Source organism: Nelumbo nucifera, chromosome 6 (genome assembly GCF_055504915.1).
Source record: "Nelumbo nucifera cultivar China Antique chromosome 6, China Antique-T2T, whole genome shotgun sequence".
Lineage (NCBI taxonomy): Eukaryota > Viridiplantae > Streptophyta > Magnoliopsida > Proteales > Nelumbonaceae > Nelumbo > Nelumbo nucifera.
This window is the reverse complement of record NC_142654.1, coordinates 53,264,683-53,280,284: the sequence shown is the minus strand read 5'-3', so window position 1 is coordinate 53,280,284 and position 15,602 is coordinate 53,264,683.

Below are 15,602 nucleotides of genomic sequence, written 5' to 3'. Positions count from 1 at the left end.
TCGATTTCCGTTTGATTTTCTGAGCTTCGTTTTAATTAGTTGGTAGGGTCCCGTCCGGTAGGTAGTCCAAGATCGGATCACTCTAGCTTAGTTCTGCTATTTGTATTGGGACGACCTCCTCTGCTGCCTTCGCCAAACTAGGGCATGACAGGTCTTCAATGTGGACAGTTCACCTTGTGTTGTCCACAAAACCGATTAACCTTGAAAGTGCGTTGGCTTATACATTCTTGGACCTTGGTATTTGATGAATGGAGAACGAGTTAAATTGTCTGATGCGTTCTCGCACCTTTGCAAGATGCTTTATCATGGCAGGCTCTCGAGCTTCGTAGTGCATGTTCACCCGGTTGACGATAAGTTGGGAGTCGATGCAAGCCTCCAAGTGTTTCACCCTGATCTTCTTTGTAAGGGATAGACTGATGATCAAGGCCTCGTACTTAGCTTCACTGTTGAATGCCTAGAATCCAAACCTGAGTGCATACTCAAGATTCACCTCGTCGGGTCCCACCAAAACGAGTCCGGCTTAGCTTCCTCTTTGGTTTGATGAGCCACCTACATGGAGGATCCAAGGCTCTGCTCCTGACCTAAGGGAAGGTGTTGCATTGGTGGACACCTACGAACTTAACGGCATCGTCATGAAGGAAGTTGACTCCTCGTATGCCATCCTCAATGAACGAAAATACCTCCTTAGCCCTTGGCCTGTTCGGAGGGTTCTCATCTTCAAGTTGCAACTCCCGCATAGAGTTCTTTTTAGCCAAGGTACCTCACTCGGCCACCACGGACTCACTAGTGATCGCCACGATCACCCCGATGATTTGTTCATCCTAGGGCTTGCTTTATTGGTTCCTCAACTACTCGGGTCCCCGATCATCCTTCTTGACAAATTGCTTCAAGTACTTGTGCCTAATCAGTTCTTCGATCTTATTTTTGAGATCTTGACAGTACTCTATGTCATGGCCCTTGGCTCGGTGGAAGTGACAGTGTTGGTCCTAGTTCCTATTCTCTGGGTTCCCCTTCATGCAGGATGACCACTTAATGTAGTCCATCTTCTTGGTTTGCCCGAGAGTCTTCCCCTTCATGGTGTTCAGTGGTTTATAATTACAGTACTTTGCCTGGGGAGTTATAGAATGCCTTGCTGGTGACTTGGAATGCCTAGATGATGATTTGTTCTCTTGCCGACCCCGCTTACTACTACTTTTGTCGCGATCCTCATCATGGTCTTTCCACTTCTTATCACCCTAGTCGCTTCGTACTCTGATAAATTTTTCAACATTCATGTACTTCTCGGCATGGGTGAGGAAGCTCTTCATGCTGACCAAAGGGTGCTTGACTAGGGAGAACTTGAGGTGGCGATCTCGCATGCTGTGGATGGCAGAGGTTACTTGGATGGCCAGGTTGAGCTCTCACACCTATAAGGACTACAGGTTGAACCTTCGGATGCACTCTTGGAGGCTTTCACCATAGCATTGATAAATGGCCATCAGGCTCATTGTGGTCTTGGTGTGTAGACAGTTGGTAGAAAATTGCATTGTGAAGATCTTGAAGAATTGCTTCCAACTCGTGATGGTGCCCAATGCTAGCCCTGAATACCACATCCATTTTGTTTGGCAGAAAGTGGTCGGGAAAGCCAGGCACCTGCTTGCTTTTGAGGCCCCATGGAGCAACATGATAGCTTGGAAGATCTGCACATGATCAAGCGGGTCGGCGGTTCCTTCATAGGTTTCCAAGTTGGGCATCTTGAAATCCTTCGGGCGAGGATTGGCAAGGATTGGCAAGGATCTCAACAAACAAGGGCAAGGAATGAGCGAGCTTGGGGATGTTGGCGGTGTCACATTGTCTGGTCATGCGATATTTGGCCTAGCTTTCTGGATTGTCTACTCGGGGTCCGAGGTGGTCTTTCATTGATCCATGACGCGGGTGTCTCTTATGCCTGTCTTGACGGGAATTTATCCTAGAGCGAGAGGTTCAGTCCCGTGGGAGGTGGTTGCTTGGCTATCCACCCCCTTTGAAATGTATGTGGGGTCCTGTCGCTCTTATGTCCGAGTCTTGGTGAGGTTTTCCTGGCTCTTATGCTGCGTAGGCTATTGGTTTTCTAGGATGACAGATTGCTTGTCATGATTCTGGGGCAGCTGGTGATCCTAATCCTAAGGTGGAACCTGCACAGGTACTTCGGGCTAGGGAAGTCTTAGTGTGGCCATACACTGCTCTTAATCTTGCATGCGAAGGTCCATGCCTCAGATGTAGCACACCAGCTCTTGAAACTGCTAGGCGTTCACTCCATTAGGGAGCACTGAGTGGTCAACATTTTGTTATTGCCCCCAGAAGAGGATCCAATAATGTTTTGTTGAGTCTCATTTCCATTAGGCAACGACATATTGAACAATGACAGCAAATGTGTAGGGATGACCTTTTGCATGGTTCCCACAGACGACGTCAATTGATGTAGCATCATCTGCATTGATCCCTGCTAGCTTAACAACATAGATGCAACTAAAAAGGTTGGTAAGTTATCTCTACAAAGTGAACACATGTTAGAGAGCTCGGGGGGATGACCTAGGCGAGGAAGCTCCGATGGTCAAGTTAGTACCAAGCTGAGAGAGCGAGAAAGAGAAAGAGAAAGAGAAGGTGAGAGAGAAAGAGACCTAGTGGGCAAAGATCACAATAGAGAGTGATAGTGAGAGCATGAAAGCTAGTGTGATCATACCATTGGAGGGCAAAGGATCGACCTTATATAGATCACAAAATCCGATCACAGTGCACCTAGTGTATTTGAAAGTAACGGGCATCAACCACCGCTATTTGGGGGATACTCTGGAACGGTCGCCACGTTGATCGGTGTATTCGGAGGTAACTGTTGCTAGGTGGGCGACATGTCTCCATGAACTTTGAGGACATTGAGTGACTCGAACAGATTGGGGGGCTATGCCACGTAGGTTAGCCTTTCCAAGGTCGGATAGCTTGTTAAGTCGTTGGTCGTCTGGGTCAAACTAGTAGCTCAAGGCTGTTGTAGGCTGCTTAGGTTGGATTTGTCGATCTGCCTTCAAACGGGGCCTGTAGTGCTTGGGTGACATGAACTGATCTAGTGTGAGGCGTTTCTCTGAGGTCCCGTGATGAGACTAAAAAGTACCCTATTTTTATCCCCTAATATTCACTCTTTTACATTAATTTAGCACTTAAATGGACTCATTACTCTTGTATTTCGATTCAGGGCAAGAAAGAAGGCAATTGGAAGAAAACAGGGCAATTCAGATGATTTTGCACAGTTTCGGCAATAGTCAGTACTCTGGGCATAACTCTCAATTCCATACTCCGAATTGGATAATTCAAGAGGCATCAGAAAGATGAAAGAAAGGCCCACAACTTTTATGTTTTGGGTTTTGACAGATTCGGTCCGCATCGAATACGAAATCGGGCCCGAAGATGGAGCAAGTTCGCAGCCATGCCCATTTCACGGTTGAAGCCCAACTCGCAGAAGATCCTTGTAGCAGCCCAAGTTTTTAAAGCAGCCAAACTCGAATTCAAGAGCCAAGAGCCCCAATTTCGAATGTAAACTCCAGAAAGAGAGTCTTATTAGATTTAAATTCTTGAATGTAATCTTATCAAGATAAGAAGATTAGATTAGATCACTAGATAAGAGATAGGATATGATTAGTTCAAAACATATCAGGACTTTCTAATTTGAGGTTAATCTCCTAGAAGGAGTTAGAGAGAGCCCCTCCTCCTAAAGCTATATAAAGGGGGGGGGGGGGGGGGCGACCAGCTTTGGGCATCACTCTAGCATCCAAGAAATCATCAAGCAACTCAAGCTACTAAGAAGAGCAGTTCGGCCTACTAAGAAGCGGAGCATGGAGGGATCGAATGATCAGCGAAGCTTTTCTTTTCTGCTTCAAGGGGGGAGGTTCGATTGTGTCATCATGAGGTTCTATATTTAATTTAAGTTCTTGCTTTTTAATTCTAGTATTCATTGGTTCTTGTGCATATTCTCATTGGATGTTAATGTTAATTAGTCTGACAAATTAATTAATATTGATTTTCCTACTGTTATCCATGGTTTGGTGATCCGTAATTGTCACGAATAGTGGTACAAAGTAGCAATTAGGTTAATATCTTTCTGGGTCAATTGTTCTTGACAGCCTTTGACCAATGTATTGACATGTTTTAACCTAAAAGGAATCGATGGAACAAGATTCGATAATTGCAGCTATCTCAATTATTGTTATTTTGATTTAACTGTTTTCACAAAGCTTAATGCTATCATTAATTGATATGGAACGCTATCGTACCCAGTTGATTAGTGATAAGTGTTGATCGAATGCTGGGTTTGGTCAAATGAATTAGGAAAACACAAGGTTTATTATGACTATCCTAATAAATCTAAGGTTAAATGCTTGAATTGCAAGACTACCGAAGTCTACCTATGATCGATGACCAATTGACTAACCCGAACCCTTGAATCAGAATTCGGTAAAACTAATTTCATCTTGTTAGTTGAATTTGCTATTGCTTTCTTGTTATATTATTCATTTGGGTAGGAGATTATTGTTTAGCTCCCTGTGGGATTTGACCTAGTACCACTATTACTACAAAAATTTTATTGTGGGACTAGCATTAATTTTGAGGGCTTCGATAACTCGTCATCCTGCCACATATGACTCTGAGGTGTGATACGTGGCGGTCCGTAATTGGGAGGTTACTTTGCTCCTTAACATTAATATTAACATTGATATTATTATTATTATTATTTTATTCTTACTTTAATAAGATTTTATTAATATTAGGGCTTGCGATTTTTTTTGTCAAGAGTTCTTTACTTCTTAATAAACTCTAGAATGGGAATCCCATTTCCAGTAGGGGGAGCTTGGAGCCTTGGAATGGCCATTTTCCTATATGGGGGAATCCCATTCCACTACGAATGGGAATTGAAATTACATTCCTTTCAAACAAACAATTGAAATCGGAATGAACTTATTCCAATTCCAGTTCTAAGCACCTATTCCAAGGAAACAAATGGACCAAAAAATGCAGATAGATGCTTAAACAACCATTCATGATAGTAGGATTTCTTTTTTATTTTGTTATCTTATATATATTCATACGAAAGGGGTTGTCTCCCCTTTCGCCACATGGCATTAATTTAATTACTAACGATTATAACGATAGTAATTCAAATCCATTATAATTACTAAAGATTCTTCAAAATTCTCAAATTACAAGAAACAAATATAAGAAATTTTATATATTTTATCTGCCACCGGTTTTTGGGTCGACGGTTCGACTGTATGCTTCGAACAGATGGCCCATTTTGACAACAAAAATTATATGCAAAAAATTATGGAACCATTATGGTCATCGATTTTTGGGTTGACGGTTCGACTGTCTGGTTCAAATGGACGACACGTTCTGACAACAAAAATTACAAGCAAAATTACTAACAACTATAATGGCAATAAGCCAATAATTCAAATCCATTATAATTACTAAAGATTCTTCAAAATTCTCAAATTACAAGAAACAAACATAAGAAATTTTATATATCTTATCTTCCATCGGTTTTGAGTCGACGGTTCGATCGTCCGGTTCGAAAGGATGGCCCATTTTGACAACAAAAATTACAGGCAAAAAATTACGGAACTGTTCTTGTCACAGGTTTTCGGGTCGATGGTTCGATTGTCCGGTTCAAACGGGCGGCCCGTTCTGACAACAAAAATTATAGACAAAAAATTGACTGTGTGAGGTCCATTAAGCAGTATCATACATGTTATATCATTTGAGCATGTGACTCATTTGACCCGAAAATGGAACTATTCTAGCCATTGGTTTTCGGGTTGGAAGTTTGGCTGTCTGGTTCGAATGGACGGCCCGTTTTGACAACAAAAAATAAAAGAATAAAAAAATGGCCAAAATCATTGAACGGGTCAACGGATTAACGGTTCAACTACTCGAGTCAATGGGTCATTGACCGATTCAACGATTTTTTGCTAGGGGCCGGGATTGGGGTAAAACGGAACCGGTTGCCTAGACAGTTCCCAATTAAAAAAAATAAAAAATGGTGGTTTGACCGTTTAGTTCGAACGGATGACCCGTTCTGGCAACAAAATTTACAGGCAAGAAGTTGAGTGTGTGAGGTCCATTAAGCAATATCATACGTGTTATGTCATTCGAGTGTGTGACTCATATGACCCAAAAATGCAACCGTTTTGGCCACCGTTTTTTGGGTCGATGGTTCAAACATCCAGTTCGAATGGACGACCCATTTTGACAACAAAAATTAAAAAAATAAAAAACAACCAAAAACATTGAATAGGTCAACGGATCGACGGTTCGATTGCCCGGGTCAATGGGTTATTGACCGATTCAACGATTTTTGGCTAGGGACCGGGATTGGGATAAAACAGAACCAACTACCTGGATGATTCCCAATTAAAAATAAAAAATGGCAAAAAACCATTATATAGGTCAACGGGTTGATGGTTTAACCTCCCGAGTCAATGGGTCGTTGACCGATTCAACGGATTTTGGCTAGGGACCGGGATTGGGGCAAAACGAAACTGATTGCCTGGACGGTTCCTAGGCTGAAATGTCCATCTGGGTCAATGGCGGTTTGATAACCATGGTTTTTTATGCTTTTGGATTTTCATTATTCAAAGGTTTCTTCTAGTGTGGGCTTTATTTGAGCGTGTGTGGTATGCTCCTTTTTTTCTTTCATTTTCTGCTTTTGTTATTTTTTTTTCATTTGGTCTTTTTCTTCAAGATCCTCCAAAACAGTTTAGAGTTTACCACCATTTTATTTCTTCCCTTTTGTTTTTTCTCGGGTTTTCTTGTGCAATGTTTTTTTTTTTAATTTTCTTACAACAGGATCTACATTTTCTCTTTCTTTGATTGCATGTATGTTTAGCTCCGCCTCAAAGCAGAACTTTGGACTCAATTTTCTGATTTTTTTCCTTGGTTTTTCTAGTTTGGTGGATTTACCACCATTTTTTTCTGTGTTTAAGCTCACTTTGGATTTATCTTTCAAGGTTTTGGAATCCCTTGCAATGTCTACCTTTTCCATGACTATGACTGCAAAGTTGTTTCGTCTAATTATTAACATCTAGAAAAAACAACCCAGAAACAGAACTGTTCTGGCAACCGATTTCTAGATCAACGGTTCGATTCCAGTTCAAACGGATGCCCCGTTCTAACAATAAAAATTAAAATAAAAAAATAATTAAAAATAAAAAAGGTCAAAAACCGTTGAACGGATCGACGGGTTGATCGCCCGGGTCAATGGGTCGTTGACTGATTCGACGATTTTTGGCCAGGGACCGGGTTTGGGGTAAAATGGAACTGGTTGCCTGGATGGTTCCTGGGCCGAGTGGTCCTACTGTCTAGGTCAACTGGGAGTTCTTGATATGAAACAAAGGACAACTATGAAGTAGAATTCAAAACTATCACTATATAATCACACTCTTTTATATGAGATACTTTGCTAAAGCAATATTTAAAAAACAAGCACATAATAATCTCTTTTAAGTCTTTATATGAGTTTCAAGAATTGAGTACTTATAATTGCAAGTTTCTTATTAAGATATCATTATCTTTTTTGATGTAGTAAATAACAATGTTAAAATTCCAATCCTGCCCCTGTGAAGCAAGGACCCTTTGGTAGTTTATTTATTATTTTACAAGTACGAACCAAATTAAGGGAGTGTTTTCCAATATGAGTTTTTATTTTATTTTATTTTTTATTGTGTTAAAAAAAAACAATTCAAAACCATTTTGTTTGAAAATAAATTGTTTTTTTTTTAATAAAAACATAATAAACGTCTTTGGTTATATATAGTTTTTTCAATTCTTCTTCAATTATTGCTTGTGGTTGTGGGCAATATTCATTTATTGTGCATAGGGTTCTATTATTAAAACTTCATCCAGGGGTGCGCAAGATTACAAGCACCACACGTACAACTTCTTACCCATACATAGATTGGTAGAGAGTTTGGTTCCACCTCTTTGTAGATACTCTAATAAAGACATCCCAACCGTAGAAAACTAGCGGAGTGACCCTGCAAGAATACAACTAATTTTATTCATATTGGCAGATTTAAAGTTAACTATTTGAGTAAATGAAGTAAATTAATTTAGTGTTATTTAATTAGTTAATTTAACTTAATTAATTAAATATGGTAAATCAATTAATTATTAATTTAATTAATATAGTTAAATACTTAAATTACATTAATTACTCAAATTTTAAAACAAATAATTTTACAATTACAAATAATAATTTTAAAATAATTAATAAAATCATAAAAAATACATTTAACTAAGACATTTTAACAAGTGTATACTGTTAGAGGGGTTGGGGGAATGGGGGGAGGGATGGGAGGAAGTGGTTGAATTCTTGGAGAGAGAGATTAAGAGAAGAGGAAATGTTTTAAAATATTAGTTTGCTTTCGTTCCATGGATTTTGATTGAGATGTTAAAGAGGTGTAGATGAAAAGGCCTAGCTTGGCCCAAAAATTCTAGGCTTGGTCCTAAGTTTTGTTTTTAGACTTATTCTGGGCCTGGCCCTACAAATTTTTAGCCCAACTGTAGCCCAGCTCGAGTTTAGATTAGACTCACAAATTTCTAATTCAATGTTTGTAATTTTAGACCCGACTCCAAATTAATTCGTGACTGGGTGGAACCGGCTACGACCCGATAAGAATTGGGACAGTATATCATGAACCAAAAACTGAACTCACCCAATTGGTTTGTTTCCATCAGGTTCAACCCGACCCATTGACTAGGGATGCAAACGAATAAGATTAGATTCGATTTAGGGGTATATCCGAATCTGATCCAACACTATTAATTGTAGATCTGATCCGATATGATAAAACATGGGTCTACATTTGAATCCGGTAAGGAAGTCAGATTTTTTAATCTGATCTGATTTGATTTTTTAAAAATTAACAAATTATTAAAATAAAATTAAAATATAACAATTTAAATAAAGAAAAACAAAAACTACAAGTAGCTTTTCAACTATTTTCATTATATATACATGTTTTTTTTTATAAAAAATAAATAATATAACAAATTTACAAAAATGCAATACAAATAATATATTTGTAATTCGTGACTAGGCAGAACAGCTCTGGCCTAAGAATCGAGACAATATATCAGGAACCGAAACCGAATTGACCCAATTGGTTTGGTCCCATCATGTCCAACCCGAACCATTGACAACCCCGGAGAGAGAGAGAACGAAAAGTATAAAGAGTGTAATAATAATTTTATGGAAATATTGAATTTAATGTTGATGGCACTCTTGTAATTATATGAAAATTTAATGTCATATGCATAACTAAAAAAGAGGCATTGTTTCAATGGCATTCTTGTAATTAATAGAAAATTTAAAGAGATAAATAGTGGCATTTTTGTAATTAGTAGAAAATTCAAGGAGATAAATAGTGACACTTTTATAATTAGCAAGTGCTCATGAATATCACATGTTAGGTTTTTCACGAGAGTTAAGAGAGAAACGGTGGTTTAATAAGGTGAGATTGGGTTTTACATTTTGGATTTTACACATGCATCTCCCGAGTTCAAATTAGAGGGGGCACCCCACAACGTCCCACAGCACATTTAGGAACATCTCCCAATGATGCCTCATCATTTCTGGTACTTATCATCGTGAGATGTTCCTAATACACGATGGAGATGTGTTGTAGGACATTGTGGGGTGCCCCTTGTGGAGGGCTTGTTTCAACTCTACATCTCCCATGGGATTTTACATGTTGGTTTTTGTATTTAACATTGGGTTTTATACATGTATCTCCCATTGGGTTTTACATGTTGGTTTTTACATTTAGGCTATGTTTGATTTGAAGGAAAATGTAGGGAAAGGAAGGAAAAGATAGGGAAACCTATGCAAGATTTGTAAAGGTTTCTCTACCTTTCCCTTCCTTTGTCTACTTTTTCCTTCAAACCAAACATAACCTTAACATTAGGTTTTAAATGTTGGATTTTACATTTAAATTTTCACATGCATTGGGCATGTGAAGAAGAACGGAGAAAAGCCCAAAGATTTCATTTTGTGAATTCTCAGGTCTGCACACCATTATATATATATATATATATATATATATAGACATTAAATAAGGGCCACTTCTTTTTCTTTTCTTTTGGACTTAGAGGTGACCCCATCTCTCTATTTTCCAACAGTTGGAATATAATAAATAAATAAATAAGTTGATTAATTTCCTAGGTATTTTGCTACTCTGTGCTATGCCTGTGGGTCCTCAAATTTAATTATTTAAAATTATAATATATTAATTTTCTTGAAAGGACCCATTGTCTTGATTGAAAAAAAAAATCAAGGGTAAATTATAAATACATCTCTTGTACTATGGGGTCATTGATAAATACCCCCTGAACTTTCATTTGCAATAAAGACTCCCTTTAACTTTTACTTTTGCAACAAATACCCCCTGAGTGTTAAGTCAAGAAACAGAATGTATTGAAGTACCAAAATTTTCACATAAACTTTCCTTATTTTCATTTTTTGCCCTTTTCTCTTAAACCCTAATTAACCCAAAATATCTCCATTTTTTTTCCAAATGAAACAAGATAAAATAACAAGAATCATTTTATTGGCATAGATTTTTTTTTTTTTTTTTTTTAATTCTTGATTCATTTCATTCACATTAATGTCTATCTTCATCTTAAAATATAAAAAAAATATCCACTCTTTTCTCCAATTAATTAGAGAAATCCAAATTAAACCATAAATTTATATATATCAAAGAGAAACCTCTACCATTTCATTTAAATATTCAATCCAACCAAATATATGCAAAGTTAAAGCAATTCCGAGAGATCTTCAATATTATATTTAAAAAACGAATTGAATCATAAATCATTCAAATAAATAAGAAAAGGGTAGTTTGGGTTTTTAAAAAACTTTAAATAGCTGAATGAAAATCTTTCTCCAAATTAACTGATAGAGGGGGTATTTGTCACAAAATGAAAGTTAAGGGGGTTTTCATTGCAAATAAAAATTCAGAGGGTATTTGTCACTGACCCATAATACTTGGGGGGGGGTTTAAAATTTACCCAAAAATCAAATATTAAAGGAATATTAGTATTTTCTTTTTACTATGACTATAAAATAGATATTATATATCTTGTTTTATATACAAGATTTTCTGTAAAAATCAAGCCCGTGAGTCCGTGACTCTGCCTCTACCTCTATCTCAATTCTCAATCTTAGTTTCTTTCATTCTTTTTTTTTTTTAAGTTTTTATTTAGGTGATCCATATGGTCCAGTTGAACTTCAGACTCGGTCCAAGGATGAAGTTACGACAGTCTTGCACAACTAGTCAGTTTCAGAGGGAGCATATGTCCAATTTGAACCTGACTGGAATTCTACTGTGTTTTTATGTCAACCCGAATTATAGTTGGTTTGATCCGGTGTTTGAGGGGTGACGGGTCGCATCAATGACAGACAGGTCATCTCTTCTGGGTCATCAAATCAAATTGATTTCTCCTCTGCAATCCCTTTAATTTATTATTGTTTCTTTTGATATCTTCCATCAAATTGCCTCAAGTGGGAAACGGAAAACCCACAATCCAAACAGAACTCAGGATTCAGTACTGATTTGACCTAATAACCCCGATCCAGACCCGAACTTGATTGAACCTCAATCCAAACAGGATTGGCTAGACGTCGAGGCATGATTCATGAGAGGTGGGTCGAGACAAAAAAACATTAATAAAATAATAGGAGAGAAAATTAAATATAAAAACCATAGAAAAAAACTACACCCCACATATTGAATCTGTTCACTACAAATGTAAAATTAATAAATTAATAATATAAAAAAGTAATTAATTAATAGATTAGTTGAAGATAATGTGAGATGATATAATGAGTGGTGTTTAGAAAGCTTGCAGAGTCATCATAGAAAAGGACATCATCACTTTACCCACACTCATGATTTTGTATATTTGGATTGGACCCAACATCTTGTTGGTTTGATCTTTTCCGGATATGAAGATCAATTTGTTCAACATTGTTTCTCATTATTTGTTTTCTTTTTGTTTTATATTTTCTATGCATATTTCTTTTTTTTTTTTTTGGTTTTGGATTACCTTAATTCATCTCTTCTTTTTCTTTTTTCTTCATTATTGAATGTAGACTAGTTAAACCTTTATATATGCAAGCATGTGAAGGGCGTCATGATCTTTTATCTTTCTTCTTTTTCAAAACTTGTGTATGAAATCTTAGTGGTTCACCATAAAAGGGTGGAGTCGAGAAGGATAATATATAAAACATTAGATATATTTATATTATATGTGATACTTTCTTTAGCTGAGTTTGAAGGAGAACGAATACAAATATATAAGGTGCAAAATCTTATATTTTGTATCATTTTGTATATATTTGCACTGTATACATTTATATTTGTACTCTTTCCAAACTGGGAAGAGTGCAAAACCTAATATTAAGTATTTCTAAATCTTGTCTTTGCACTCTTTCCAAACTCCCAAACTGAGCCTTCTTAGGACAATTAGATCTATATTAATTATACAACCAAAGAAGGTGGACAAAATTGGCATTGGGTAATTGGGCTGCAACTACTTGTCTTTTATTGTTTTTTCTTTTAATCTTATAAAGCATTTAACAGATAAAAATTTTCTGTAGAAAATTTCTTTCACTGTTTTTCTTTTTTCCTTTTGGAAAGAAGTTTGATTACAGTCATAAGTAACTTCAAGTGGGAAAAACTCAGTGAAAATTATATGTTGTTAACATCTTGAAGTTAAATAAAAAAAAAAAAAAAACTAACACTTATATTGAGATTGGTTTATCAGCTGGTTACTTTTTGGTTGGTGTAAAAGATAAATGATGAACCGACTCCATAGTAGAATACCCATCTGTCATGTACTGACTCCTATTCACCAACAGAGGAATGTGTATTAATTGGACTGAATGATCAGTAATTTAAAGAGGTCCCACCCAATGAACATTCCATTTCAGCAACTGGCCAAATGTAACAGCAGAGCAGAGGCCATATATTCATCAGGTAACACTCAAAAGCTATACCCATCAAATCAACTGACTCCAGTACGGGTATGCATGGTAGATTCTTCATTCATTCTTGGGCTCAAATTTAATTATTTTGGGGTTATTATGTCATGCTGTGAGTCATAATTTGGCGGAATATTCAATATTGTTGGAAAGGAAGAGGTGTTGAAGAGAGAAAAAAAAAGGCAAAGACATTAATTTACCTGCAGGCGAATACAAGCTCAAAGCATTCTTTTGAGTGTTGGGAGACATTTGTTTTTTTGCTCTTCTCATTTGTCAAGGTTTTGAAGATTTTGAGTTGGGGTTCCAGGAATTTGTGTGGCCAGGAGAGATAACATGCAAAGCTTGAAAGGGAGATGACCGAAACTAATTAGTATCCGACAGTTAGTCAGAGTACGCACATCGGTTTCCAAATGAATTAGAGACCCAACATGTCTGCCCTGCGTTACAGTCCCACCTCCCTTCCCTTGAGAATTGAGATGGAGAGGTAGGTGGCTTTGCTTTCCTTGTCTATCACCTAATAATTCTTCAGAAAGCTTGACAAGGATTTAAGTTTTCCCCAGCAGTCTGTGTCTGTAATTTCTTTGAGATTTTAACTCAACTCTCTGCGTTCATCCTTGAAACCAGAACTGATCCAACTGATGGTGTTATTAATTATATGGTAACTGGTTAAGTGATTAATTAGAACCCTGTTACCTTCTGTCTGTAGTTCTTGAATTCCAAACCGGTAGAGCTAGCTTGCTATTTCTGAGTTAGAATCCCCACCCCAGACTGCAGTTAAAAAGGATTTTCCTTTCATTATTAACGCCTTTGTTTGTTTAATGTAAAGTGGGTTTATTCTTGGGAAACACTTACCCCGATTCTTTTATTTTTTTGGTAGCATCATCAAATAGCTGTTATATCCATAAAAATGTTATTATTGAAGGGATAATATTGTTCCATGTGTTAGCAATTTTTTGTATATACATTACAGGAAAGCGACCTATCAAACTTAGAGAAGGGTATGAACCGCTCAAGAATCGTTATTTTCCATGGACCCACTCACCGTTATGGTAAAAGTAACGTGGGTACCTCTATTATCTGTGGGACCCACCAACTTATCCGTGTACTTTAACCCAATAATATTTTGATATATAGGATTCTGACTATGGAAAAGATATGATATCTGAAGAAATTGTGACGAGTCAAGTAGATAATGATAAAAAGGGAAGATATGAGGGTTAGAATGGAGGAAAGCATTAAAAACTGGATTAGGATTGTCAGTCACACGTCACGCCATGAACAATAATGCATACTCAAGGGAGGAAAGCATTAATGTTTGAGTCTGGGGTCGTCTGGTTGATGCACCCACATGCTCATGGATGCCATTAAATGTAACTTGAAGCTTTCAATTCTAATTAACTTACAATTGCGCGCATGATTTTTTATCTGAATTGAGTTTTTCTTTTCTGGGTTAAAGATTCAAGATTGGTCCTTGGGTCCTGATCAAAATTGCGCTTTTTTAGCGGAGTCTAATGTATCATCATCATCATAGAGAAGAGACGTAGAGTGCGTGGAATGATTAATTAATCCTTCCTATTAAACCAGCAATTGTGGGAGTGTCGGTGTCAAATTAAACTAACTGTCAATGATCATCTTTAAACAGATTTTTCACTGATTAATTCACTCTACCTTTCCTACCATTTCAACTTTACGAGACACACACACACACCTCTTTTCCTCTCCTTCTCGCAGCTAATAGAAACGAGTAATCATCCAGTCTTTATCCATCAGATTGAAATTCCTTGTTCATATGGGTACAAATCCTAGTACTGTAAATCCTTGTCATTATGGGACATCCTCTCTCTCTCTCTCTCTCTCTCTCTTCAAGTTATATATTCATGAGTTAAAAGGAGCACATGGGTAGGAAGAAATTTAAGAGAAATGGAGGTTGAAGCAGCATCACATGAACACGAAGACCCATTGATATATTGTCCAACTGACTCCAAGAGAGAGACCATGTCAACCATTTGGTGAATAGAGGTGGATATGCCTCATATATGAACTCTGTTGAACTGTATAATAAGTTGATCAATGTAATACATAGTTTTGTTTTTGAAAGAAAAGAAAGGCAGAATATGACCTGAAATGGAGAATTAAGAAATTGAAAATGAGAATGAAGAAGACATGGGCCACGAATTTACAGTGAAGGAACATGAAAGGGACAGGGAGGGCTGCGAGGCAGAAGGAACATGAAGCCCAACTGTAAGCTACTAAATTCTCGATTTGAACCCACGACACTTGTTTAAAATGGATGTGAAAGATGTTGGACCCCCTTCCCAGTAGTCACTGTTTCTACATGTGAGCTTTGTCCCCGTTTCAATCCAGAGTGGTCCCTTCTTCTCTTAGTTTTGAGTCTTAAAGCAGCCAACTCTTCCGCCCTTTAGTTTTTCTTTCTAATAAAATAAATAATAAAATAATAATGGGCGGCCATTAAAAAGACTGGAATTTTATCAAGATTTTTTTCCTTGTCAAAATGGATAACCAATCGTACTTCATTCGTACCCTCCTATCT